This window comes from Oncorhynchus gorbuscha, unplaced genomic scaffold (genome assembly GCF_021184085.1).
Source record: "Oncorhynchus gorbuscha isolate QuinsamMale2020 ecotype Even-year unplaced genomic scaffold, OgorEven_v1.0 Un_scaffold_2569, whole genome shotgun sequence".
NCBI lineage: Eukaryota > Metazoa > Chordata > Actinopteri > Salmoniformes > Salmonidae > Oncorhynchus > Oncorhynchus gorbuscha.
Genome location: NW_025747045.1, coordinates 2,017 through 29,089, shown reverse-complemented (window position 1 = coordinate 29,089; position 27,073 = coordinate 2,017). Strand labels below are relative to the sequence as shown.

The window sequence follows — 27,073 nt, the reverse complement described above, 5'->3', positions numbered from 1 at the left end:
GAGGCTTCTTGAGGCCAGTGCTTTTATTGCAGTGGAACTGAAATGATTATTTTTTAACCTAATTTCTACCAGTATGTCACCTGTGCAACTAGAGTAAACACAACTCTAGATCACCTTTACTCCACACACAGAGACACATTCAAAGCTCTCCCACGCCCTCCATTTGGCAAATCTGACCATAACTCTATCCTCCTGATTCCTGTTTACAAGCAAAAACTCAAACAGGAGGCCCTCATTGATGCTAAGCTACAGGACTTTGTCGCTAGCACTGACTGGAATATTTTCCAGGATTCATCTGATGGTATTGAGGTGATGTGAACCTACCTGATGAGCTAAATGTCTTCTATGCTTGCTTTGAGGCAAACAACACTGAACCATGCATGAGAGTACCAGCTGTTCCGGGGGACTGTGTGATCACAGTCCAGGGGCCATATCATTATCTCATGTATAGTAGCCTAATACTGTAGGGGCCATATAATTACCACATGTAAAGTAGTCTACTCCTATAGGGGCCATATAATTACGACATGTAAAGTAGTCTACTACTATAGGGGCCATATAATTACCACATGTAAAGTAGTCTACTACTATAGGGGCCATATAATTACGACATGTAAAGTAGTCTACTACTGTAGGGGCCATCTAATTACCACATGTAAAGTAGGCTACAACTGTAGGGGCGATATCATTACCACATGTAACAGGGGCATGTACCTCCATAAGTGAACTACAGCAATCATGTTATTTGGAACTGTGAGCTTATTGGTCTGTTAGAATTAATTGGTTGCGTGCTGTGATTGGTTGCAGGTATGAGGACACCTATTCCTATTTATTAACATTTACCAGTCGAGGTCGTCTTTGACATGTGTCCTTACTAGTATTGTGTAATCTTCTCTGTGAGTCATTTAAACTTCTATTACATTTTAAAATGACAGATTCCTCTATGGATATAATCCATATTTATTAATATTTTTTATATTCAAAACTATAGTGGCATCTGTTAGCTTTCTGGACAGTAGCTTCCGTTAGCTCTCTAGACAGTAGCTTCCGTTAGATCTCTATACAGTAGCTTCCGTTAGATCTCTATACAGTAGCTTCCGTTAGATCTCTAGACAGTAGCTTCCGTTAGATCTCTAGACAGTAGCTTCCGTTAGATCTCTATACAGTAGCTTCCGCTAGATCTCTATACAGTAGCTTCCGTTAGATCTCTATACAGTAGCTTCCGTTAGATCTCTATACAGTAGCTTCCGTTAGATCTCCATACAGTAGCTTCCGTTAGATCTCTATACAGTAGCTTGCGCTTCCGTTAGATCTCCATACAGTAGCCTCATTTAGATCTCTAGACAGTAGCTTCCGTTAGATCTCTATACAGTAGCTTCCGTTAGATCTCCATACAGTAGCTTCCATTAGATCTCTATACAGTAGCTTCCGTTAGATCTCTATACAGTAGCTTCCGTTAGATCTCTAGACAGTAGCTTCCGTTAGCTCTCTAGACAGTAGCTTCTGTTAGATCTCTATACAGTAGCTTCCATTAGATCTCTATACAGTAGCTTCCGTTAGATCTCTAGACAGTAGCTTCCGTTAGATCTCTAGACAGTAGCTTCCGTTAGATCTCTAGACAGTAGCTTCCGTTAGCTCTCTAGACAGTAGCTTCCGTTAGATCTCTATACAGTAGCTTCCATTAGATCTCTATACAGTAGCTTCCGTTAGATCTCTATACAGTAGCTTCCGTTAGATCTCTAGACAGTAGCTTCCGTTAGATCTCTAGACAGTAGCTTCCGTTAGATCTCCATACAGTAGCTTCCGTTAGATCTCTAGACAGTAGCTTCCGTTAGATCTCTAGACAGTAGCTTCCGTTAGATCTCTATACAGTAGCTTCCGTTAGATCTCTATACAGTAGCTTCCATTAGATCTCTAGACAGTAGCTTCCGTTAGATCTCTAGACAGTAGCTTCCGTTAGATCTCTATACAGTAGCTTCCATTAGATCTCTATACAGTAGCTTCCGTTAGATCTCTAGACAGTAGCTTCCGTTAGATCTCTATACAGTAGCTTCCGTTAGATCTCTAGACAGTAGCTTCCGTTAGATCTCTAGACAGTAGCTTCCGTTAGATCTCTGGACAGTAGCTTCCGTTAGATCTCTATACAGTAGCTTCCGTTAGATCTCTAGACAGTAGCTTCCGTTAGATCTCCATACAGTAGCTTCCGTTAGATCTCTAGACAGTAGCTTCCATTAGATCTCTAGACAGTAGCTTCCGTTAGATCTCCATACAGTAGCTTCCGTTAGATCTCCATACAGTAGCTTCCGTTAGATCTCTATACAGTAGCTTCCATTAGATCTCTAGACAGTAGCTTCCATTAGATCTCCATACAGTAGCTTCCGTTAGATCTCCATACAGTAGCTTCCGTTAGATCTCTAGACAGTAGCTTCCGTTAGATCTCTATACAGTAGCTTCCGTTAGATCTCTAGACAGTAGCTTCCGTTAGATCTCTATACAGTAGCTTCCGTTAGATCTCTATACAGTAGCTTCCGTTAGATCTCTAGACAGTAGCTTCCGTTAGATCTCTATACAGTAGCTTCCGTTAGATCTCTATACAGTAGCTTCCGTTAGATCTCTATACAGTAGCTTCCGTTAGATCTCTAGACAGTAGCTTCCGTTAGATCTCTAGACAGTAGCTTCCGTTAGATCTCTAGACAGTAGCTTCCGTTAGATCTCTATACAGTAGCTTCCATTAGATCTCTATACAGTAGCTTCCGTTAGATCTCCATACAGTAGCTTCCGTTAGATCTCTAGACAGTAGCTTCCGTTAGATCTCTATACAGTAGCTTCCGTTAGATCTCTAGACAGTAGCTTCCGTTAGATCTCTATACAGTAGCTTCCGTTAGATCTCTATACAGTAGCTTCCGTTAGATCTCTATACAGTAGCTTCCGTTAGATCTCTAGACAGTAGCTTCCGTTAGATCTCTAGACAGTAGCTTCCGTTAGATCTCCATACAATAAAAAAATAAAAAGCAGCGTAATGTGGCACCATATACCATAGGAACCCATCACATAGCTGGACAGATCTGACCACTTGGCTGCCTAAATGACGCCGCCTGCTGGCTTGTCTTGGTCTGCGACGGTAGGCTGCTGTATCGGCTGCAACATCCTGAAACACTCCAGTGATGAGGCAACGTTCAACAAGGGCAGAGTCAGTGGTACCCAACCTATCCTCGCCGCGCTGCCGCTCCAAGGATGCAGGGAAAGGAATATATTTGGTCTTTTTCGTCACACCTCTTTACAAAATCACCTGTTCCTTTGAGATTTCTTTGCATTTCTAATCAACGCGTTTTTGTTCGTTAAATTCACGTTGGGTTTTTATGAATGAAATCTTTCACAAGATAATGCGACGATGTCGTCTTAAATGAGTGAAACAGAAATAAGCACGTCACGAACGTCCAATGTAATGTATCTGTGTGATGGGGGAAATACTCAACCAGGATGGGTAATAAGCAAACCATATTTACTGATGAACAGTTCGAGGCATATCAGGTAAAAATGTGTTCAAATATCTTTTTCTTCGTCTCATTTAGGCTACTTAATTTCCATATTGTCATATCAAATACATGTTACATTCAACAATATTTTTTTTGTGTGTGGATTAAGTAGTTTAGATAGGCCAATTTATGTTTATTAATCCATATTTTTTTAATCGAAAACGTCAGGAAATTAATCCATCACGATGAATTACAAATTACCATAATGAAAATAAATGTATTTTCAGGCAAATGTATCTTTCTCTTTACACACTGATAATTTTCCGTGCGCTATAGTTGTTTATTGTTGGGTGGTTGAGATAAGTCCCAGGTAGGCGGACTACTGGCTATAGACTGTAAGAGTCCATCCCAAACGGCACCCTATTCCCTATTACCAGAACCCTCGTCAAAAGTAGTGCGCTGTATATGAAATAGGGTGTCAATTTGCCAGCGCGCGCTAAATTATAGCTGAGGTGCACAGGTTTGGTTACCACCAAACAAAGGAATAAATGAGCTCGTTTCATAATAACGCCACGTAAAACCTTTGATTTGTGGTAAACCCCATTGAGCACCTCATCTAAACACTCCCAGGGTTTAGTGCCCAATGGTTGGCATCAAATGAGAGCTGCTGCCACACCGCCCAATCATTTAAACCTTCTATCTTTGTTCTGCTAGGCTAGTCTGTTCATTCCAACGGGCTTTTAACGTTCCTTTGTCTCTTTCCAGGACTGCACATTCTTCACGCGCAAAGAAATCCTACAGTAAGTTTATTTTCTACAGTACACGTGCTTTACCATCCGTATGTTAACTCAATGGATCGGAGACAGTTAATTGCACTTCCCTTTATTAATGAAACACGTGACGGACTATGGACTGAGGCTGCAATGGCTACTTACCCCAGTGAGCACAAGATGTACTGTCTGGTGCTCATAGGGATTATTGTCACACAGCACAGGAGGTTGGTGGCACCTTCATTTGGGGAGGACGGGCTCGTGGTAATAACTGGAGCGGAGTCAGTGGAAATGGTATCAAACACATGGTTTCCATGGTTTCCAGGTCTTGGATGCCATTCCATTCGCTTCATTCCGGCCCATATTATAGCAGTTTCCCCTCAGCAGTCTCTGTGTAACTAGTCCAGTACAGAATTTAGAATTCACAAACTAAGAATGGGTTAAAGCACTTCCTCCATTGGAAACCAAGCCCAGCCAGCAGCTGCAATCTTCATTAGTTTAACCAAGCCCAGCCAGCAGCTGCAACCTTCATTAGTTTAACCAAGCCCAGCCAGCAGCTGCAACCTTCATTAGTTTAACCAAGCCCAGCCAGCAGCTGCAACTTCATGAAATTAAGGTTAACATTCTCACCTTTCTGGTAAAATATATAGCTGTTTTTAAGCTAGTTTCCCACAACTCTACACGTTTTGTCATGGGGCTAAGAGAAAATGTGCAGTTTTAATGCAAATTTCCTGAAATTCTACAGATTTAGCCTTTTCTACACATTTAGCCTGTTATACACATTTAGCCTGTTCTACACATTTAGCCTGTTCTACACATTTAGCCTGTTCTGAAAACTGTGTCACACGGAGCAATTTAGACGCAATTTCTGTTGTCCGACGCCAAGTTACAAGAGACGTCATCAACTGAAACACAAACCTGTCGTACATCACATCATGTTTTCATAAATTATTTGTTTATCCAAATGTTTAGTAATTGTAACCACATCAATATAGACAGCAAGTTGTCTATTTGCCAACCATGTTTTTGATGTATTTGATACCATTGATGATGAGCTGAGTTTAGCTAGCTAGCAAGCTAGTGCAGTTCATGTTAAACCAGTCACAGTTGAAGTGGGAAGTTTACATACACTTAGTGTAACGGCGTTCGTCTGTTGAAAGAAGAGAGTCGGACCGAAGCGCAGCGTGTAGGTTACTCATGACTTTAATGAAAGATATGACGGTACAAGAAATAACTGAAATACGAAAACAACAAACGAAACGTGAAACTAATTACAGCCTATCTGGTGAAGACTACACAGAGACAGGAACAAACACCCACGAATTACAAAGTGAACTCAGGCTACCTAAATACGGTTCCCAATCCGAGACAACGAGAATCACCTGACTCCAATTGAGAACCGCCTCAGGCAGCCAAGCCTAACTAGACACACCCCTAATCATACACAATCCCAATGCTAATAAAACCCCAATACGAACCCAACACATAAACCCATGTCACACCCTGGCCTGACCAAAATATATAACGAGAAACACAAAATACAATGACCAAGGCGTGACTGAACCCCCCCCCCCTAAGGTGCGGACTCCCGGACGCACCTCAAGAGCATAGGGAGGGTCCGGGTGGGCGTCTGTCCATGGTGGCGGTTCTGGCTCGGGACGTGGACCCCACTCCATTAATGTCCTAGTTCCTCCCCTTCGCGTCCTGGGATAATCCACCCTCTCCGCCGACCATGGCCTAATAGTCCTCACCCAGATCCCCACATAACTGAGGAGCAGCTCATGACAGAGGGGCAGCTCGGGAGAGAGGGGCATCTCAGGACAGAGGGGCATCTCGGGACAGAGGGGCATCTCGGGACAGAGGGGCAGCTCGGGACAGAGGGTCAGCTCGGGACAGAGGGGCAGCTCGGGACAGAGGGGCAGCTCGGGAGAGGGGCAGCTCGGGACCGAAGCAGCCCGGGACTGAGGAGAAGCCGGGTACTGAAGGGAAGGCCGGTACTGAAGGGAAGGCCGGTACTGAGGGGAAGCCCAGTACTGAGAGGAAGCCCAGTACTGAGAGGAAGCCCAGTACTGAGAGGAAGCTCAGGCAGGTAGTAGGCTCCGGTAAATCCTGGCTGGCTGGCGGAACTGGAAGAGTCAGGTTGTCTGGCAGATCTGGAAGAGATTGGTTGTCTGGCAGATCTGGAAGAGACTGGTTGTCTGGCGGCGCTGGGTAGACTGGCGGCGCTGGGCAGACTGGCGGCGCTGGGCAGACTGGCGGCGCTGGGCAGACTGGGAGCACTGGCGGCGCTGGGCAGGCTGGGAGCACTGGCGGCGCTGGGCAGACTGGGAGCACTGGCGGAGCTGGGCAGACTGGCGGCACTGGCGGCGCTGGGCAGACGAGAGACTCCGGCAGCGCAGGAGAGGAGAAAAGCGCTGGCTGCGCTGAACAGGCGCACTGGAGGCCTGGTGCGTGGTGCTGGAACTGGTGGTACTGGATCGAGGACACGCACAGGAAGCCTGGTGCGGGGAGCTGCTACCGGAGGACTGGTGTGTAGAGGTGGCTCTGGATAGACCGGACCGTGCAGGCGCACTGGAGCTCTTGAGCACCGAGCCTGCCCAAGCTTACCTGGCTCGATGCCCACTCTAGCCCGGCCAATAGGAAGGGCTGGTATGTGCCGCACCTGGCTCTGCACCCGCACTGGAAACACCGTGCGCTCCATAGCATAACACAAACAAGGGCACTCCAGGCCCTACACCCAAACAAGGGCACTGCGTTCATCCACCTCTGGCCTGCTCGCCTCCCTACCACTGAGGAAGTACAGCTCCCGCTCAGCCCAGTCAAAACTGTTCGCTGCTCTGGCCCCCCAATGGTGGAACAAACTCCCTCACGACGCCAGGACAGCGGAGTCAATCACCACCTTTCGGAGACACCTGAAACCCCACCTCTTTAAGGAATACCTAGGATAGGATAAGTATCCCCCCCCCCTTTAAGATTTAGATGCACTATCGTAAAGTGACTGTTCCACTGGATGTCATAAGGTGAATGCACCAATTTGTAAGTCGCTCTGGATAAGAGCGTCTGCTAAATGACTTAAATGTAATGTAAATGTAACACGGTGCCTGCCCGGTCTCTAGCCCAACGGTGAGCACAGGGAGTTTGCGCAGGTCTCCTACCTGGCATAACTATTCTCCCTTCTAGCCCCCCCCCCCCCCCCCCCCCCCAATAATTTTTGGGGCTGCTTTTCTGGCTTCCAACCGCGTCGCCGTGCTGCCTCCTCATACCAGTGCCTCTCCGCTTTATCCACATCTATTTCTTCCTTGGGACGGCGATATTCTCCCGGCTGCGCCCAGGGTCCTTTTCCGTCTAATATCATCTCCCAAGACCAGAAGTCCTTATATTGCTGCTCCTCACAATTAACAGGGAGAGTAGGCTCAGGTCTGACTCCTGACTCAGCCACTCTCTCTCTGCGCTTTCCCCCAATAAATATTTGGGGGTTACCTTCGTTTTTCGCTCTGCGTCGCCGTGTTTTCCTTTTAGACTCCATTCGTCTATAGCCCTCTTCGCACTGCTGAAGCGAATCCCACGAGGGCGCCTGAACTCTCTCTGGGTCGGCCGCCCACCTGTCGATTTCTTCCCACGTCGTATACTCCATGCTTCTGCTTTCCATAACGTCCTCCTTTAGCTGCTGCCATTTATCTACGTTGTTGCCAGTTACACGCTGCTCGGTCCGTGAGAGGTGGTGGGTGTTTCTGTAACGGCGTTCGTCTGTTGAAAGAAGAGAGTCGGACCGAAGCGCAGCGTGTAGGTTACTCATGACTTTAATGAAAGATATGACGCTACAAGAAATAACTGAAATACGAAAACAACAAACGAAACGTGAAACTAATTACAGCCTATCTGGTGAAGACTACACAGAGACAGGAACAAACACCCACGAATTACAAAGTGAACTCAGGCTACCTAAATTCGGTTCCCAATCCGAGACAACGAGAATCACCTGACTCCAATTGAGAACCGCCTCAGGCAGCCAAGCCTAACTAGACACACCCCTAATCATACACAATCCCAATGCTAATAAAACCCCAATACGAACCCAACACATAAACCCATGTCACACCCTGGCCTGACCAAAATATATAACGAGAAACACAAAATACAATGACCAAGGCGTGACACTTAGGTTGGAGTCATTAAAACTAGTTTACATACACTGAGGTTGGAGTCATTAACACTAGTTTACATACACTGAGGTTGGAGTCATTAAAACTAGTTTACATACACTTAGGTTGGAGTCATTAAAACTAGTTTACATCCACTTAGGTTGGAGTCATTAAAACTAGTTTACATCCACTTAGGTTGGAGTCATTAACTCATTTTTCAACCACTCCACAAATATCTTGTTAACAAACTGTAGTTTTGGCAAGTCGGTTAGGACATCTACTTTGTACATGACACAAGTCATTTTTTTCAACAATTGTTTACAGACAGATTATTTAAATTATAATTCACTGTATCACAATTCCAGTGGGTCAGAAGTTTACATACACTAAGTTGACTGTGCCTTTAAACAGCTTGGAAAATTCCAGAAAAGTATGTCATGGCTTTAGAAGCTTCTGATAGGCTAATTGACATCATTTGAGTCAATTGGAGGTGTACCTGTGGATGTATTTCATTACCTTCAAACTCAGTGCCTCATTGCTTGACATCATGGAGAAAATCAAAGGAAATCAGCCAAGACCTCAGAAAAAAATTTGTAGACCTCCACAAGTCAGGTTCATTCTTGGGAGCAATTTCCAAACACCTGAAGGTACCACGTTCACCTGTACAAACAATAGTACGCAAGTATAAACATCATGGGACCACGCAGCCATCATACCGCTCAGGAAGGAGACACGTTCTGTCTCCTAGAGATGAACGTACTTTGGTGCGAAAAGTGCAAATCAATCCCAGAACAACAGCAAAGGACCTTGTGAAGATGATGGAGGAAGCAGGTACAAAAGTATCTAAATCCTCAGTAAAACGAGTCCTATGTCGACATAAACTGAATGGCCGCTCAGCAAGAAAGAAGCCACTGCTCCAAAACCGCCATAAAAAAGCCAGACTTCGGTCTGCAACTGCACATGGGGACAAAGATCGTACTTTTTTGAGAAATGTCCACTGATCTGATGAAACCAATAGGGAACTGTTTGGCCATAATGACCATCGTTATGTTTGGAGGAAAAAGGCGGAGGCTTGGAAGCCGAAGAACACCATCCCAACCGTGAAGTACAGGGGTGGCAGCATCATGTTGTGGGGGTGTTTTGCTTCAGGAGGGACTGGTGAACTTCACAAAATAGATGGCATCATGAGGGAGGAAAATTATGTGGATATATTGAAGCAACATCTCAAGATATCAGTTAAAGCTTGGTCGCATTGTCCGTGTGGACAATGACCTCAAGCATACTTCCAAAGTTGTGGCAAAATGGCTTAAGGACAACAAAGTCAAGGTATTGGAGTGGCCATCACAAAGCCCTGACCTCAATCCTATAGAAATTGTGTGGGAAGATCTGAAAAAGCATGTGCGAGCAAGGAGGCCTACAAACCTGACTCAGTTACACCAGCTCTGTCAGGAGGAATGGGCCAAAATTCAGCCAAATTATTGTGGGAAGCTTGTGGAAGGCTACCCGAAACGCTTGACATAACAATTTAAAGGCAATGCTACCACATACTAATTGAGTGTTTGTAATCTTCTGACCCACTGGGAATGTGATGAAAGAAAGAAAAGCTGAAATAAATCATTCTCTCTGGGCGTGAGTTGGGGTGGGCAGTCTATGTTAGTTTTTCTATGTTGGTTTTTGAGTTTTGGCCTGGTATGGTTGTCAAATCAGAGGCAGGTGTCGTTAGTTGTCTCTGAATGAGAATCATACTTAGGTAGCCTGTTTTCACCTGGGTTTCACTGTTGGTTTTTGAGTTTGCCCTGGTATGGTTGTCAAATCAGAGGCAGGTGTCGTTACTTGTCTCTGATTGAGAATCATACTTCGGTAGCCTTTTCCCACCTGTGTTTTGTGGGTGTTTATTTTTCCGTTTCAGTGTTTGCACCATTCGGGACTGTTTTGGTTTTCATTTTGATTCTCTTGTTATTTTGTATTTTGTATTAATTAAATAATTAAATAATTATGGATACATATCACGCTGCATCTTGGTCCGATCCTTGCTACTCCTCGTCAGAAGAAGAGGACGAGAATTGTTACAGAGATAGAAGCTGTTGTTCAGTCTCTCGGTCCCAGCTTTGATGCACCAAGGATTTTTTAATTGATTTAATCTATTTTAGAATAAGGCTGTAAAGTAATTTGGGGGGGGGGGGTCAAGGGGTCTGACTACTTTCCAAATGCAGCTTATATCATATTTGTTGTAGTAAATAATTTCAGCACGACCCATTCTTCTCTAGTCTCCAGGTCACACTGCCTTGTCTGTGGGCTTTCAGCTAACTCCTAGTCTCTAGTCCACACTGCCTTGTCTGTGGGCTTTCAGCTAACTCCTAGTCTCCAGTCCACACTGCCTTGTCTGTGGGCTTTCAGCTAACTCCTGGTCTCCAGTCCACACTGCCTTGTCTGTGGGCTTTCAGCTAACTCCTAGTCTCTAGTCCACACTGCCTTGCCTGTGGGCTTTCAGCTAACTCCTAGTCTCCAGTCCACACTGCCTTGTCTGTGGGCTTTCAGCTAACTCCTAGTCTCCAGTCCACACTGCCTTGTCTGTGGGCTTTCAGCTAACTCCTAGTCTCTAGTCCACACTGCGTTGCCTGTGGGCTTTCAGCTAACTCCTAGTCTCTAGTCCACACTGCGTTGCCTGTGGGCTTTCAGCTAACTCCTAGTCTCTAGTCCACACTGCGTTGCCTGTGGGCTTTCAGCTAACTCCTAGTCTCTAGTCCACACTGCGTTGCCTGTGGGCTTTCAGCTAACCTCTAGTCTCTAGTCCACACTGCCTTGTCTGTGGGCTTTCAGCTAACCTCTAGTCTCTAGTCCACACTGCCTTGTCTGTGGGCTTTCAGCTAAACTCTAGTCTCTAGTCCACACTTCCTTGTGTGTGGGCTTTCAGCTAACTCCTAGTCTCCAGTCCACACTGCCTTGTCTGTGGGCTTTCAGCTAACCTCTAGTCTCTAGTCCACACTGCCTTGTCTGTGGGCTTTCAGCTAACCTCTAGTCTCTAGTCCACACTGTGTTGCCTGTAACTTGGAGCGTCTCCAAAGACTGTCTCTCTCTCTGTCTCCCTCCCTTCCTTTCTGTCTCCCTCCCTCTCCCGCTCTCCCTCCCTCTCTCCCGCCCTCTCTCCCTCCCTCTCCCGCTCTCCCTCCCTCTCCCCCCCCCTCTCTCCCTCCCTCTCTGTCTCCCGCCCACCCTCCCTCCCACCCTCTCTCTCTCCCACCCTCCCTCTGTCTCCCGCCCACCCTCCCTCTGTCTCCCGCCCACCCTCTCTCTCTCCCTTCTCTCTCTCCCTCCCTCTTTCTCTCCCTCCCTCTCTCTCCCTCCCTCCCTCCCTCTCCCTCCCTCTCTCCCTCCCTCCCTCCCTCTGTCTCCCGCCCACCCTCCCTCTGTCTCCCGCCCACCCTCTCTCCCTCTCTCCCTCCTTCTCTCTCTCTCTCTCCCTCCCTCTCTCCCTCTGTCTCCCGCCCACCCCCTCTCTCTCTCCCCTCCCTCTGTCTCCCGCCCACCCTCTCTCCCTCCCTCTCTCCTCCCTCCCATCCTCTCTCTCTCCCTCTCTCCCTCCCTCCCATCCTCTCTCTCTCCCTCCCTCTCTCCCTTTCTCCCTCCCTCCCATTCTCTCTCTCTCCCTCTCTCCCTCCCTCCCATCCTCTCTCCCTCCCTCTCTCCCTCCCTCCCATCCTCTCTCCCTCCCTCCCTCTCCCTCCCTCTCTCCCTCCCTCCCTCCCTCTGTCTCCCGCCCACCCTCCCATCCTCTCTCTCTCCCACCCTCTCTCCCTCCCTCTCTCTGTTTCCCTCCCACCCTCCCTCTCTCCCTCCCTCTGTCTCCCGCCCACCCTCCCTCCCTCCCTCCCTCCCTCCCTCCCTCCCTCCCTCCCTGCCTCCCTCCCTCCCTCCCTCCCTCCCTCCCATCCTCTCTCTCTCCCCACCCTCTCTCCCTCCCTCTCTCTGTTTCCCTCCCACCCTCCCTCTCTCCCTCCCATCCTCCCTCTCTCCCTCCCTCCCTCCCTCTCTCTCCCTCCCATCCTCTCTCTCTCCCACCCTCTCTCCCTCCCTCTCTCTGTTTCCCTCCCACCCTCCCTCTCTCCCTCCCTCCCATCCTCCCTCTCTCCCTCCCTCTCTCTCTCTGTCTCCCACCCTCTCTCCCTCCCTCTCTCTGTTTCCCTCCCACCCTCCCTCTCTCCCTCCCTCCCATCCTCCCTCTCTCCCTCCCTCTCTCTCTCTCTCTCCCTCTGTCTCCCACCCTCTCTCCCTCCCTCTCTCCCTCCCTCTCTCTCTCTGTCTCCCACCCTCTCTCCCTCCCCCTCTCTCTGTTTCCCTCCCTCCCACCCTCCCTCTCTCCCTCCCTCCCATCCTCCCTCTCTCCCTCCCTCTCTCCCTCTGTCTCCCACCCTCTCTCCCACCCTCTCTCCCTCCCTCTCTCTGTTTCCCTCCCCACCCTCCCTCTCTCCCTCCCTCCCATCCTCCCTCTCTCCCTCCCTCTCTCTCTCTCTCCCTCTGTCTCCCACCCTCTCTCCCACCCTCCCTCTCTCCCTCCCTCCCATCCTCCCTCTCTCCCTCCCTCTCTCTCTCCCTCCCTCTCTCTGTTTCCCTCCCTCCCACCCTCCCTCTCTCCCTCCCTCCCTCCCTCCCTATCCCTTGTTCTCTCTTTTTTGCTGGCCTCAGTATTCTAAAGCAATGAAATTCCTGAAGGGTTGCTAGTGCCCTTCCAGAATGACTTATGGTAGGAAATCGCTCCCCGCTTACAATTAAAAACCTGTAGGAGCTTGTTTTTTTTGTGTGTGTTTTCTTTTTTTAAACCAATGGCCATTTGTTTTCTTGAAATATAGTATAGGTCAGGGCCACTTCAATAATCCTCTGAAGTTGCAAAGCTGCATCGGCAACATTAAAATGACGTATTGGATGTAGATTCCTATTAACACACATTCACTGTCTTTTGATGCGTTGTAGATGACCGATGTGTAGTGTAGTGCAGGCCGTTTGCTGATAGCTGCAGACTCATTCGCTATACTACTCCGTACTCTCTCCTTGTTAATCAGACTGGTACATATGTCTATAATACTCTGTACTCTCTCCTTGTTAATCAGACTGATACATCTGTCTATAATACTCTGTACTCCTTGTTATTCAGACTAATATATCTCCCTCTCCTCCACCAAGTAGCCCCCATTCCCCTCCCCTCTCCTCCACCAAGTAGCCCCATTCCCCTCCCCTCTCCTCCACCATGTAGCCCCCATTCCCCTCCTCTATCCTCCACCAAGTAGCCCCCATTCCCCTCCCCTCTCCTCTCCTCCACCATGTAGCCCCCATTCCCCTCCCTTTTATCCACCATGTAGCCCCCATTCCCCTCCCCTCTCCTCTCCTCCACCATGTAGCCCCCATTCCCCTCCCCTTTTCTCCACCATGTAGCCCCCATTCCCCTCCCCTCTCCTCCACCAAGTAGCCCCCATTCCCCCCCCTCTCCTCCACCATGTAGCCCCCATTCCCCTCCTCTATCCTCCACCAAGTAGCCCCCATTCCCCCCCTCTCCTCTCCTCCACCATGTAGCCCCCATTCCCCTCCCTTTTCTCCACCAAGTAGCCCCCATTCCCCTCATCTCTCCTCCACCAAGTAGCCCCCATTCCCCTCCCTCTCCTCCACCAAGTAGCACCCATTCCCCTCCCCTCTCCTCCACCAAGTAGCCCCCATTCCCCTCCCCTACCCACCACCAAGTAGCCCCCATTCCCCTCCCTCTCCTCCACCAAGCAGCCCCCAGTTTGACCCAGTACAGTAGCCCTTATCACCATGTTGATGAATCCATAATACAATCATCATTTCAAGTTCATGAAGTGAGCACGATGTTCCTATCCAATAGTCAGTTGATTCTTTTAACCAGGCATCCCATAATAAGGGATTGTTTACTCTCAACAACACCCTCCTCATTCCACTGATTATGATTTGTGGCTCTGATGACACACCTCTCGGTTCTGCTATGGTGGACTCTTCCAGGATTTACAGAGTCGACTTTTTGATTCTTGTTGGTTAAGGAGTAGAGTAATCTTAACATTTTTTTTGTCAACTCCACACCTCTCGGTTCTGCTTCTCGCCTCATAGTGCTTTAAGCAACTGAATTTGAATGTGTGTTCCAACTAAGGTATCAAGTAAACAGTAGAGATGACCTATCCGTGAGTCAATTGAATTCCCTCCACGTGTCCCATAATAGTTAATCTAATTTAAAACAACCTCCTCCTTGATTCCACTTTCTCCATGATCTGATTTCCCGGTGTGATAACAGTTGGTGCACCTCGGTTCCTCTGGACGTTGCTGTTCTTTAAACTGAGAGCCACTTCCTGTCTGTTATACCAGGACAGGATGTACCTCATCTCAACATTCTATCTGTTATACCAGGACAGGATGTACCTCACCTCAACATCCTGTCTGTTATACCAGGACAGGATGTACCTCACCTCAACATCCTGTCTGTTATACCAGGACAGGATGTACCTCATCTCAACATCCTGTCTGTTATACCAGGACAGGATGTATCTCACCTCAACATCCTGTCTGTTATACCAGGACAGGATGTACCTCATCTCAACATCCTGTCTGTTATACCAGGACAGGATGTACCTCACCTCAACATAGTTCATTCAGACCAGAGGTTCTACTGAGCCTGGTTTTCAGAGGTATGACGCACACACTGTCTCCAAGATGGATGGCTGCAATCGCCAGCGATGTGCCACAAATGACCCAATAAAACGGCAGCACACCAAGCTGTAGTGTGAATCATGAGGAGAGGAGGGGCACCTGGCCATCCGGCTGCTAAGCAATATATGGATGGGCTTTACTAAGTCATTAGTAGTGGGGCTAGCTCTCTCTTTCTCTGTCTCTCTCTCCCTCCTCTCTCTCACTGTCTCTCTCTCACTCCCATTCTGTCTCTCTCCCTCTCTCTATCTCTTTCTCACTCTCTCTTTTCTCTCTCTCTCTGTCTCTCTCTCCCTCCTCTCTCTCACTGTCTCTCTCTCTCACTCCAATTCTGTCTCTCTCCCTTCTCTCTATCTCGTTCTCACTGTCTCTCTCTCTTGTCTCTGTCTCTGTCTCTGTCTCTCTCTCTCTCTCTCTCTCTCTCTCTCTCTCTCTCTCTCTCTCTCTCTCTCTCTCTCTCTCTCTCTCTCTCTCTCTCTCTCTGTCTCTCTCTCTGTCTCTCTCTCTGTTTCTCTCTCTCTCTCTCTCTGTCTCTCTCTCTCTCTCTCTCTCTCTCTCTCTCTCTCTCTCTCTTGTCTCTGTCTCTGTCTCTGTCTCTCTCTCTCTCTCTCTCTCTCTCTCTCTCTCTCTCTCTCTCTCTCTCTCTCTCTCTCTCTCTCTCTCTCTCTCTCTCTCTCTCTCTCTCTCTCTGTCTCTCTCTCTGTTTCTCTCTCTCTCTCTCTCTGTCTCTCTCTCTCTCTCTCTGTCTCTCTCTCTCTCTGTTTCTCTCTCTCTCTGTCTCTCTCCTCTCTCTCTCTCTCTCTCTGTCTCTCTCTCTCTCTCTCTCTCTCTCTCTCTCGCTGTCTCTCTCTCACTACCATTCTCTCTCTATCTCGTTCTCACTGTCTCTCTCTCTTCTCTCTGTCTCTCCTCTCTCTCTGCAGGCTGGCTGTGTGGGGTAATGGTGTTAAAGCTATAAAGGGAGGTTTTATTTGTGAGCTGATGGATTTGTTATAAGGATCCGTTTCAGTAATGTTGGTAATCAAAGGACAAAGTCATGATGGGATGACATAGGGTGACAGTGGAGGAGGAGCTCCAGACTCAGGGCCGGCGCCACAACCAATCAGTTGGACGGGGCATTTCATTTCCATGGGGAGAGGGGGGGTTCACGTGACCTCCCACGTGCGTGCAACATTTTCTATGGGTTTTATATTAACTGACATGTCATTTTACTCTAAAAATCTATTCCCTTTTAATGTTGAATGAACACAACCAGTCATGATGTTTTGATCTGATTTGTCAGACAAGTCCAGGTGAGTCCAATAACGCTGAAGCGCGTTACAAGGGAAGGCAGCTGTGCGTGATGGATATCCAGGAATGCGTGATGGATGGCAGGTGTGCGTGATGGACGGCAGGTGTGTGTGATGGATGGCAGGAGTGCGTGATGGATATCCAGGTGTGCGTGATGGACGGCAGGAGTGCGTGATGGATGGCAGGTGTGCGTGATGGATATCCAGGAGTGTGTGATGGACGGCAGGAGTGCGTGATGGATATCCAGGTGTGCGTGATGGATGGCAGGTGTGCGTGATGGATGGCAGGAGTGCGTGATGGATGGCAGGTGTGCGTGATGGATGGCAGGAGTGCGTGATGGATATCCAGTTGTGCGTGACACATACACATACTGAGACAGCATCAGATACATGGTCTACACATACTGAGACAGAGAGGTGCTGTTTCACTGTCCAGACAGCATCAGATACATGGTCTACCCATAGAGAGACAGAGGGGGCGCTGTTTCACTGTCCAGACAGCATCAGATACATGGTCTACCCATAGAGAGACAGAGGGGGCGCTGTTTCACTGTCCAGACAGCATCAGATACATGGTCTACACATACTGAGACAGCATCAGATACATGGTCTACACATACTGAGACGGAGAGGTGCTGTTTCACTGTCCAGACAGCATCAGATACATGGTCTACACATACTGAGACAGAGAGGATGCTGTTTCACTGTCCAGACAGCATCAGATACATGCTCTACACATACTGAGATGGAGAGGTGCTGTTTCACTGTCCAGACAGCATCAGATACATGGTCTACACATACTGAGACAGCATCAGATACATGGTCTACACATACTGAGACAGCATCAGATACATGGTCTACACATACTGAGACAGCATCAGATACATGGTCTACACATACTGAGACAGAGAGGTGCTGTTTCAGTAACTCGGATGATTTATCTGTGATTGATGCGTCTTTCTGTCGGTGCTCTTCTGTCCCAAAAAAGTATAAATATTTAAATATTTTATTTGGACGGGCAAGGAGGTACGGTAGGACGGGCCAGGCCCCATAAGGCCTGGACATACCGTCGACCCTTGTGTGTGTGTGTGCGTGCCTGCCTGCCTGCCTGCCTGCCTGTCTGTCTGTCTGTCTGTCTGTCTGTCTGTCTGTCTGTCTGTCTGTCTGTCTGTCTGCCTGTCTGCCTGTCTGCCTGTCTGCCTGTCTGTCTGTCTGTCTGTCTGTCTGTCTGTCTGTCTGTCTGTCTGTCTGTCTGTCTGTCTGTCTGTCTGTCTGTCTGTCTGTGTCCTTCCTTGCCTTTTAAACGTTGTCAGTGGATACTGTTCACAGACGGATCATCAGGTCATTTATCAGGGTGAGGGTGCTGTATCACTGACGTCAGGTCATTTATCAGGGTGAGGGTGCTGTATCACTGACCTCAGGTCATTTATCAGGGTGAGGGTGCTGTATCACTGACCTCAGGTCATTTATCAGGGTGAGGGTGCTGTATCACTGACCTCATGTCATTTATCAGGGTGAGGGTGCTGTATCACTGACCTCAGGTCATTTATCAGGGTGAGGGTGCCGTTTCACTGACCTCAGGTCATTTATCAGGGTGAGGGTGCTGTATCACTGACCTCATGTCATTTATCAGGGTGAGGGTGCTGTATCACTGACCTCATGTCATTTATCAGGGTGAGGGTGCTGTATCACTGACCTCAGGTCATTTATCAGGGTGAGGGAGGGTGATGTTTCACTGACCTCATGTCATTTATCAGGGTGAGGGTGCTGTATCACTGACCTCATGTCATTTATCAGGGTGAGGGTGCTGTATCACTGACCTCATGTCATTTATCAGGGTGAGGGTGCCGTTTCACTGACCTCAGGTCATTTATCAGGGTGAGGGTGCTGTATCACTGACCTCATGTCATTTATCAGGGGGAGGGTGCCGTTTCACTGACCTCAGGTCATTTATCAGGGTGAGGGTGCCGTTTCACTGCCCTCAGGTCATTTATCAGGGTGAGGGTGCTGTATCACTGACCTTGTGTCATTTATCAGGGTGAGGGTGCCGTTTCACTGACCTCAGGTCATTTATCAGGGTGAGGGTGCCGTTTCACTGACCTCAGGTCATTTATCAGGGTGAGGGTGCTGTATCACTGACCTCATGTCATTTATCAGGGTGAGGGTGCTGTATCACTGACCTCAGGTCATTTATCAGGGTGAGGGTGCTGTTTCACTGACCTCAGGCCATTTATCACCGGAGAGTTAGTCGTTATTGACCGTTATTTATTTCACTGTGTGACCTCATGTTATTACAACATAGCCAGCATCAATAATAGAACATTTTTCCCAAGAGCGCTTTCTGCCGTTGGGAGCAGACAACCCAGTGACATACCACACACCGATGTCCAAATAGACCCGTCGTCAATCTGTAAATGTCTTTAATGTCTATGTCCCAAATGAATCCCTATTCACTATTAGCGCCAGAGCCCTGTCTCTATTTGGGATGCACACTATAAGACTGGAATGGAAATGGCCTGGTCTATATACACCGAGGGTGCAAAACATTAGGAACACCTGCTGTTTCTATTAACAAAACATTAGGAACACGTACTGTTTCTATCAACAAAATATTAGGAACACCTGCTGTTGCTATCAACAAAACATTAGGAACACCTGCTGTTTCTATCAGCAAAACATTAGGAACACCTGCTGTTTCTATCACACAGTGTGTATATATATATATATATATATATATATATATATATATATATATATACTCTCTAAAGGACGTGATTCACGTACTTACCTCCATCTGCCATGAAAATTGATTATTATCACACTCGCTCTTTTTTGTTTCAACCCAGGTAGAGATATTGGTGTGCAAAAGAACAGAAAAGTAAATAAATAAAAACTGTGGGGATGAGGTAGGTGAAAATGGGTGGGCTATTTACCAATAGACTATGTACAGCTGCAGCGATCGGTTAGCTGCTCAGCTAGCTGATGTTTGAAGTTGGTGAGGGAGATAAGTCTCCGACTTCAGCAATTTTTGCAATTCGTTCCAGTCACAGGCAGCAGAGAACTGGAACGAAAGGCGGCCAAATGAGGTGTTGGCTTTAGGGATGATCAGTGAGATACACCTGCTAGAGCGCGTGCTACGGATGGGTGTTGCCATCGTGACCAGTGAACTGAGATAAGGCGGAGCTTTACCTAGCATGGACATGTAGATGACCTGGAGCCAGTGGGTCTGGCGACGAATATACATTTACATTACATTTAAGTCATTTAGCAGACGCTCTTATCCAGAGCGACTTACAAATTGGTGCATTCACCTTATGACATCCAGTGGAACAGCCACTTTACAATAGTGCATCTACATATTTTAAGGGGGTGAGAAGGATTACTTTATCCTATCCTAGGTATTCCTTAAAGAGGTGGGGTTTCAGGTGTCTCCGGAAGGTGGTGATTGACTCCGCTGTCCTGGCGTCGTGAGGGAGTTTGTTCCACCATTGGGGAGCCAGAGCAGCGAACAGTTTTGACTGGGCTGAGCGGGAACTGTACTTCCTCAGTGGTAGGGAGGCGAGCAGGCCAGAGGTGGATGAACGCAGTGCCCTTATTTGGGTGTAGGGCCTGATCAGAGCCTGGAGGTACTGAGGTGCCGTTCCCCTCACAGCTCCGTAGGCAAGCACCATGGTCTTGTAGCGGATGCGAGCTTCAACTGGAAGCCAGTGGAGAGAGCGGAGGAGCGGGGTGACGTGAGAGAACTTGGGAAGGTTGAACACCAGACGGGCTGCGGCGTTCTGGATGAGTTGTAGGGGTTTAATGGCACAGGCAGGGAGCCCAGCCAACAGCGAGTTGCAGTAATCCAGACGGGAGATGACAAGTGCCTGGATTAGGACCTGTGCCGCTTCCTGTGTGAGGCAGGGTCGTACTCTGCGGATGTTGTAGAGCATGAACCTACAGGAACGGGCCACCGCCTTGATGTTAGTTGAGAACGACAGGGTGTTGTCCAGGATCACGCCAAGGTTCTTAGCGCTCTGGGAGGAGGACACAATGGAGTTGTCAACCGTGATGGCGAGATCATGGAACGGGCAGTCCTTCCCGGGAGGAAGAGCAGCTCCGTCTTGCCGAAGTTCAGCTTGAGGTGGTGATCCGTCATCCACACTGATATGCCTGCCAGACATGCAGAGATGCGATTCGCCACCTGGTCATCAGAAGGGGGAAAGGAGAAGATTAATTGTGTGTCGTCTGCATAGCAATGATAGGAGAGACCATGTGAGGTTATGACAGAGCCAAGTGACTTGGTGTATAGCGAGAATAGGAGAGGGCCTAGAACAGAGCCCTGGGGGACACCAGTGGTGAGAGCGCATGGTGAGGAGACAGATTCGCGCCACGCCACCTGGTAGGAGCGACCTGTCAGGTAGGACGCAATCCAAGCGTGGGCCACGCCGGAGATGCCCAACTCGGAGAGGGTGGAGAGGAGTATCTGATGGTTCACAGTATCGAAGGCAGCCGATAGGTCTAGAAGGATGAGAGCAGAGGAGAGAGAGTTAGCTTTAGCGGTGCGGAGCGCCTCCGTGATACAGAGAAGAGCAGTCTCAGTTGAATGACTAGTCTTGAAACCTGACTGATTTGGATCAAGAAGGTCATTCTGAGAGAGATAGCGGGAGAGCTGACCAAGGACGGCACGTTCAAGAGTTTTGGAGAGAAAAGAAAGAAGGGATACTGGTCTGTAGTTGTTGACATCGGAGGGATCGAGTGTAGGTTTTTTCAGAAGGGTGCAACTCTCGCTCTCTTGAAGACGGAAGGGACGTAGCCAGCGGTCAGGGATAAGTTGATGAGCGAGGTGAGGTAAGGAGAAGGTCTCCGGAAATGGTCTGGAGAAGAGAGGAGGGGATAGGGTCAAGCGGGCAGGTTGTTGGGCGGCCGGCCGTCACAAGACGCGAGATTTCATCTGGAGAGAGGGGAGAAAGAGGTCAGAGCACAGGGTAGGGCACTGTGAGCAGAACCAGCGGTGTCGTTTGACTTAGCAAACGAGGATCGGATGTCGTCGACCTTCTTTTCAAAATGGTTGACGAAGTCATCTGCAGAGAGGGAGGAGGGGGGGAGGGGGAGGAGGATTCAGGAGGGAGGAGAAGGTGGCAAAGAGCTTCCTAGGGTTAGAGGCAGATGCTTGGAATTTAGAGTGGTAGAAAGTGGCTTTAGCAGCAGAGACAGAGGAGGAAAATGTAGAGAGGAGGGAGTGAAAGGATGCCAGGTCCGCAAGGAGGCGAGTTTTCCTCCATTTCCGCTCGGCTGCCCGGAGCCCTGTTCTATGAGCTCGCAATGAGTCGTCAAGCCACGGAGCGGGAGGGGAGGACCGAGCCGGCCTGGAAGATAGGGGACATAGAGAGTCAAAGGATGCAGAAAGGGAAGAGAGGAGGGTTGAGGAGGCAGAATCAGGAGATAGGTTGGAGAAGGTTTGAGCAGAGGGAAGAGATGATAGGATGGAAGAGGAGAGAGTAGCGGGGGAGAGAGAGCGAAGGTTGGGACGGCGCAATACCATCCGAGAAGGGGCAGTGTGGGAAGTGTTGGATGAGAGCGAGAGGGAAAAGGATACAAGGTAGTGGTCGGAGACTTGGAGGGGAGTTGCAATGAGGTTAGTGGAAAAACAGCATCTAGTAAAGATGAGGTCGAGCGTATTGCCTGCCTTGTGAGTAGGGGGGGAAGGTGAGAGGGTGAGGTCAAAAGAGGAGAGGAGTGGAAAGAAGGAGGCAGAGAGGAATGAGTCAAAGGTAGACGTGGGGAGGTTAAAGTCGCCCAGAACTGTGAGAGGTGAGCCATCCTCAGGAAAGGAGCTTATCAAGGCATCAAGCTCATTGATGAACTCTCCGAGGGGACCTGGAGGGCGATAAATGATAAGGATGTTAAGCTTGAAAGGGCTGGTAACTGTGACAGCATGAAATTCAAAGGAGGCGATAGACAGATGGGTAAGGGGAGAAAGAGAGAATGACCACTTGGGAGAGATAAGGATCCCGATGCCACCACCCCGCTGACCAGAAGCTCTCGGGGTGTGCGAGAACACGTGGGCGGACGAAGAGAGAGCAGTAGGAGTAGCAGTGTTATCTGTGGTGATCCATGTTTCTGTCAGTGCCAAGAAGTCGAGGACTGGAGGGAGGCATAGGCTGAGATGAACTCTGCCTTGTTGGCTGCAGATCGGCAGTTCCAGAGGCTACCGGAGACCTGGAACTCCACGTGGGTCGTGCGCGCTGGGATCACCAGATTAGGGTGGCAGCGGCCACGCGGTGTGGAGCGTTTGTATGGTCTGTGCAGAGAGGAGAGAACAGGGATAGACAGACACATAGTTGACAGGCTACAGAAGAGGCTACGCTAATGCAAGGAGATTGGAATGACAAGTGGACTACACGTCTCAAATGTTCAGAAAGTTAAGCTTACGTAGCAAGAATCTTATTGACTAAAATGATTAAAATGATACAGTACTGCTGAAGTAGGCTAGCTGGCAGTGGCTGCGTTGTTGACTTTGTAGGCTAGCTGGCAGTGGCTGCGTTGTTGACACTACACTAATCAAGTTGTTCCGTTGAGTGTAATAGTTTCTACAGTGCTGCTATTCGGGGGCTAGCTGGCTAGCTAGCAGTGTTGATTACGTTACGTTGCGTTAAAAGAACGACAACAATTATCTTTGATACACAGACGGCTATGTAGCTAGCTATGTAGCTAGCTACGATCAAACAAATCAAACCGTTGTGCTGTAATGAAATGAAATGAAAAATGTGATACTACCTGTGGAGCGAAGCGGAATGCGACCGGGTTGTTGAGTGCGGAAGTTCTATTCAGTAGACGTTGGCTAGCTGTTGGCTAGCTAGCAGTGTCTCCTACGTTAAGGACGACAAATAGCTGGCTAGCTAACCTCAGTAAATTAATTAATTTAATTTAATTAATATGTAGCGAGGGCCAGCCGACTAGAGCATACAAGTCGCAGTGGTGGGTGGTATAAGGTGCTTTAGTGACAAAACGGATGGCACTGTGATAAACTGCATCCAGTTTGCTGAGTAGAGTGTTGGAAGCCATTTTGTAGATGACATCGCCGAAGTCGAGGATCGGTAGGATAGTCAGTTTTACTAGGGTAAGCTTGGCGGCGTGAGTGAAGGAGGCTTTGTTGCGGAATAGAAAGCCGACTCTTGATTTGATTTTCGATTGGAAATGTTTGATATGAGTCTGGAAGGAGAGTTTGCAGTCTAGCCAGACACCTAGGTACTTATAGATGTCCACATATTCAAGGTCGGAACCATCCAGGGTGGTGATGCTAGTCGGGCATGCCGGTGCAGGCAGCGATCGGTTGAAAAGCATGCATTTGGTTTTACTAGCGTTTAAGAGCAGTTGGAGGCCACGGAAGGAGTGTTGTATGGCATTGAAGCTCGTTTGGAGGTTAGATAGCACAGTGTCCAATGACGGGCCGAAAGTATATAGAATGGTGTCGTCTGCGTTGAGGTGGATCAGGGAATCGCCCGCAGCAAGAGCAACATCATTGATATATACAGAGAAAAGAGTCGGCCCGAGAATTGAACCCTGTGGCACCCCCATAGAGACTGCCAGAGGACCGGACAGCATGCCCTCCGATTTGACACACTGAACTCTGTCTGCAAAGTAATTGGTGAACCAGGCAAGGCAGTCATCCGAAAAACCGAGGCTACTGAGTCTGCCGATAAGAATATGGTGATAGAGTCGAAAGCCTTGGCAAGGTCGATTTGAGGGATGATATATATTTTAGTTTTTTTCAGAACATGCAAATGACCTATATTACTAAAATAGGTAATTCTTTAACATTATTAACATCCCTAATGAGGTTTTGACACTAATGAAGTGTACAATGCATTCAGGAAAGTATTCCGACCCTTTTACTTATTCCACATTTTGTTTACGTTACAGCCTTATTCTTAAAAGGATTACACCCCCCCCAACCCCATCAATATACACACAATATACACAATATACACACAATATACACACAATTTACACACAATATACACACAATTTACACACAATATACACACAATTTACTGTCACGAACCGGCTCAAAGCCTGTAACAAAGGGAGACAACGTGGAGATAAGGAGTAGCAAAATATGTATTTATTAACTAAAGCAACTAAGTATAATATACAATGGTGTGTGTAATCAGTAATCAGTAGTGTGAGTGAGTGATTTGCATGAATGTGATAATGCAGGGTGATGAAAGGTGCCAAAGCAAACAAACAAAAGGCCACCAAGAACCACAACACAATCTACAAAAGGTGTCTGCATGGAGAGAGTCTCCTCCATGAATGTGGAAGAGGTCTATTTATCCTGGGAGACACCTGGCCCAGGTGTTTCTCATGTAGCTGACGACCCTCCCAACTCCGCCCACCGGCATCCTAATAAGGAAACAAGAACAAAGAGAGAATACGGCAGACAGAGTGGGAGGGTCGTCACATTACCCAATCAAGCTGTAGAAACATCTCAACGATGATCAAGGTAAACCAGATGCACCTGAGCTCAATTTCAAACCTCATAATAGCAAAGGGTCTGAATACTTATGTAAATAAGGTATTTTTGTCTTTTTAATTTAATTTGCAAGAAATTCAAAAAAAAAACTGTTTTCACTAAATTAAGGTTAAATAAAAAAATATATAAATCAAATCTACACACAATACCCCATAATGACAGGATCTTATTTACATGTTACCTTTATATAACTAGTCAGTTAAGAACAAATTCTTATTTGCAATGACGGCCTACACCGGGACAAACCCTAACCCAGACGACGCTGGGACAATTGTACGCCGCCCTATGGGACTCCCAATCACGGCCGGTTGTGATACAGCCTGAAATCAAACCAGGGTCTGTAGTGATGACCCTAGCACTGAGATGCAGTAATATATATATATATATATTTAAATACTCCTAATAATCCTCCCGATGCACCACTCGTATATTTAAATATATATATATATATATTTTAGAATAAGTCTGTAACGTAACAAAATGTGGAAAAAGTCAAGGTGTCTGAATACTTTATGAATACTTTGAATATTTTGTGAATACTTTGTGAATACCTCCTGAATACTTTATGAATACTTTATGAATACCTTCTGAATACTTTATGAATACCTTCTGAATACCTTCTGAATACTTTATGAATACCTTCTGAATACCTTCTGAATACTTTATGAATTCTTCTGAATACTTTATGAATACCTTCTGAATACTTTATGAATACCTTCTGAATACTTTATGAATACCTTCTGAATACTTTATGAATACCTTCTGAATACCTTCTGAATACTTTATGAATACCTTCTGAATACTTTATGAATACCTTCTGAATACTTTATGAATACCTTCTGAATACTTTATGAATACCTTCTGAATACTTTATGAATACCTTCTGAATACTTTATGAATTCTTCTGAATACTTTATGAATACTTTGTGAATACTTTGTGAATAATTTGTGAATACTTTGTGAATACTTTATGAATACTTTGTGAATACTTTGTGAATACTTTATGAATACTTTATGTTTTGCTATGATTGTTGTTTTTCCCAATAGTTTCTTCTCTGGGTCGAAATGACCCCCAGTTGGTAATATGTAAAATATGTTGGTAGTATGAAAGGGGTTAAACATCCCAGCTCCAGGACAGTACCAGGTGCTTAACTCAGAGAATTAAAGAAAATTGGCTCCAAAAAATGTAAGTTTGTCAAGATGTTTTCAGACCTCAAAATGTGGATATGTGTCAGGATTGTGTGAGAAAAGCCCACGTCCCAGTCCATCTGTTGTGTAGATACGTTTCGTGTATCAATCTAAAATGAATGGAAAAGATAAGCACCGTATACTGTATGCGAATATATTTATGACTGAGTGAGTCGACCGTACTGACGCTAGACCTCTGCATACGATGTCCATAATGGCTCTTCATTTCTCTAAGCCTGGTCCCAGATCCGTTTTTGTGCTCGTACAGCTAACTCTTACGGTTATCGTCATGACAGCACAAACAGAATCTTGGACCAGGTTAAACCACTCCTTGCCTTGTAAAACAAAAGAGCCCAAAAACCCACAGGGTTATGTGTGTGGATGTTTCCTGACCTTCTCCTGTCTGTGTGTCCTATAGGTTACATGGGAGATTCCACGAGCTGGCTCCTCACCTAGTACCACTGGACTACACCAACCAGCCTGACATCAGACTCCCCCTGGCACTCATCGTCAGCATGCCAGAACTAAAGGTATCTGGTCCTGTTGTTGTTGTTGTTGTTGTTATTAATACTCGTTGGGTGTTAATGTCAGTTAAGTGTAAATATTTAGCTTCTTAATAAATTGAACTTTAAAGTTCACACTTAAATGATATGGTCTTCAGAGTTTTCTGACCAGCTGCGAAGATATTTAATACACACCACCTGTATGTGTTATGAGCTGGTAAATCTCATGTAGAACTAATCTCTTTAGTCCTCTGTTCAATGTTATTGTAAGACATTAAGCTTATAATCGTGACTTGTTCTAGCCAACCCTACAGGGAGGTGATATGGGCCAGTAGATTGTTGCTTGGTAACAGGGAGGTGATATGGGCCAGTAGGGTCCTTCTGTAGCTCAGTTGGTAGAGCATGGCGCTTGTAACGCCAGGGTAGTGGGTTCGATCCCCGGGACCACCCATACGTAGAATGTATGCACACATGACTGTAAGTCG

General features: G+C 47.3%; 1 long non-coding RNA gene across 1 annotated transcript; it reads left to right on the top strand.

The window, feature by feature from the left end:
- The first annotated feature begins 3,181 nt into the window (after window positions 1-3,181).
- LOC124026082 lies at window positions 3,182-26,616 on the top strand. The gene is made up of 3 exons (XR_006837257.1): window positions 3,182-3,531; window positions 4,242-4,276; window positions 26,504-26,616. It is a non-coding gene; the product is annotated as an uncharacterized LOC124026082 (long non-coding RNA).
- The last annotated feature ends 457 nt before the right edge of the window (window positions 26,617-27,073 follow it).